The sequence below is a fragment of the Schistocerca americana genome, unplaced genomic scaffold, assembly GCF_021461395.2.
Source record: "Schistocerca americana isolate TAMUIC-IGC-003095 unplaced genomic scaffold, iqSchAmer2.1 HiC_scaffold_170, whole genome shotgun sequence".
Lineage (NCBI taxonomy): Eukaryota > Metazoa > Arthropoda > Insecta > Orthoptera > Acrididae > Schistocerca > Schistocerca americana.
Genome location: NW_025725791.1, coordinates 294268 through 296767, shown reverse-complemented (window position 1 = coordinate 296767; position 2500 = coordinate 294268). Strand labels below are relative to the sequence as shown.

At 57.5% G+C, this 2500-nt stretch overlaps 1 non-coding gene across 1 annotated transcript in view; it reads right to left on the bottom strand.

The window, feature by feature from the left end:
* Window positions 1-580, bottom strand: part of LOC124571433 — a 1910-nt gene extending 1330 nt beyond the window's left edge. The window contains exon 1 of the ribosomal RNA XR_006971863.1: window positions 1-580. This exon is cut by the window's left edge and continues 1330 nt beyond it. This is a non-coding gene — a ribosomal RNA (small subunit ribosomal RNA).
* Between the last annotated feature and the right edge of the window lie 1920 nt (window positions 581-2500).

The following is a 2500-nucleotide window of genomic DNA, read 5'->3' as shown; positions in this document are numbered from 1 at the left end:
CCAGACTTGCCCTCCAATAGATACTCGTTAAAGGATTTAAAGTGTACTCATTCCGATTACGGGGCCTCGGATGAGTCCCGTATCGTTATTTTTCGTCACTACCTCCCCGTGCCGGGAGTGGGTAATTTGCGCGCCTGCTGCCTTCCTTGGATGTGGTAGCCGTTTCTCAGGCTCCCTCTCCGGAATCGAACCCTGATTCCCCGTTACCCGTTACAACCATGGTAGGCGCAGAACCTACCATCGACAGTTGATAAGGCAGACATTTGAAAGATGCGTCGCCGGTACGAGGACCGTGCGATCAGCCCAAAGTTATTCAGAGTCACCAAGGCAAACGGACCGGACGAGCCGACCGATTGGTTTTGATCTAATAAAAGCGTCCCTTCCATCTCTGGTCGGGACTCTGTTTGCATGTATTAGCTCTAGAATTACCACAGTTATCCAAGTAACGTGGGTACGATCTAAGGAACCATAACTGATTTAATGAGCCATTCGCGGTTTCACCTTAATGCGGCTTGTACTGAGACATGCATGGCTTAATCTTTGAGACAAGCATATGACTACTGGCAGGATCAACCAGGGAGCTGCGTCAACCTAGAGCTGAGCAGCCGGCCGCCCGGGAGTGTGTCCCGGGGGGCCCGCGCGAACACGCAAGCGTCCGCTCAATTATTCTGCAAACAGGAGGAGGCTGAGCTCCCCTGCACAATACACCTCGAAACCCTCTCAGGTCCCGGCGGCGCGCAGCGCCGTCCTAAGTACTTGGTCGGGTTCGAGAGAGGCGCAATCGCCCGGAGTTTGGCGAGTAGACGCTTTAGGTGCGACCACCCGTGCTCCCAACTGAGCTTGCCGCTGCCGACAGAGGCCCGGGAGCGTGCTGTCGTGGCATTGCCGGCGGGAGACAACACGCGCCACCTACGGTGACCGGCAGCTCCAACGCCAGCGCCACAGAAGGACAAAAGCCCCACTTGGGTGCCGAAGCGAACTCTCCCAGCACAGCGCACGCGCCAACACGTCCGCACAGCTGCGATACAAACCACCTGCGAGAACCGCAGAGGCGACCGAGCAGCAGACGGCGTCGCGGCGCCGAGCGCCGGGCGGCGGCGCATCCTCAGCGCACACAGTCCTCAATCGGACCAGCACACTGCAGATGTCCACCGCGCTTCGCACCGGGCCCGCGAGGACCTACTTTGGCCGCACGGCGCCGCGTGCAGGGTGCGCCGGCGCGCAGCTGCGCCGCCTGCCGCCTCCGTCGGCCGGCGCGCCTGCCACTGGCCGCCCCCACCAGCCGGCTGTAGCGCGTGCGCCCACGCACCGCGCGGCCAGCACGCCGGGAGGCCCCCCCTCACCGGCCGGGGACGGTCCCACCCAGCCACCGCCGCGTATCGCTTCACACCCAGATGCCATTCACGTTCGTGGGCATGGTGGGTATCGCTGGAACAACCGGTTGGTAGCTCAACCGATCGTCGCCATCACTGATTCACCTCTAGCGAGAACAACCGCACCACAACGGTTTACCAGTTGTTCATTTGCATAACGTCACCAGCAAACGTAGGCGTCCATCGCCATTTGCAAATTCAACGATTGTTGCATGCCTGTGTCAGGTGTCACGACACACTATGTCTGCCCACATACACGCAACAACATGTGCACGCTTCGCGAACACGTGGAAGGTGGCCCCCGTACGTATGCGATGTCCATTGCGCGAACGACTGTCAACCGGCCTCTGTCGCATGTCGCAGATGTGGAACGCAGTGCACCATGCTATCACGGTGTGTGAGAAGAGACGACTACGTCTGACAACACGCGCCACTACATCAACAGACGGCTCATGCTGATCGCCATCCAGGGCATACCACACTGCAATCCAGCTCTTATAGGGAGACGACACGTAGCTGAGTGCACAACATTTGGACCGCATGGTTCGCCGTTGTTGGCGCAGTCGTTGTACGGTCACATGTACCACGATGTATCATTCAGTACATGAGGACCAATGTGCAGTACAGTGTGTGATTTGGACGTACAACATCAGCGGACAGTTGACACAGGCCGTACCACAGCGTAGGCTAAGTGCTTCGCACATGCGAATGCCAATGAACAACTGCAAATGCCAATGAACAACTGCAAAGGGCATTGAGCATGTACGTCCTGCTGCCATCCACATTACAGTGTATAGCTGCAAGGTGTTTAACATGAAGCGATACACTGGGGGACCGGGCAGTGCGAGTAGCAAACTATATTGCGGGGGTTGCAGTTAGGCAACACTACACTAATTTAACGCGTCGTATGACAATTACAGAGCAGGTTAAGGCCCAACGTGTGTTGGGTTAAGGCCCAACGTGTGTTGGGTTAAGGCCCAACGTGTGTTGGGTTAAGGCCCAACGTGTGTTGGGTTAAGGCCCAACGTGTGTTGGGTTAAGGCCCAACGTGTGTTGGGTTAAGGCCCAACGTGTGTTGGGTTAAGGCCCAACGTGTGTTGGGTTAAGGCCCAACGTGTGTTGGGTTA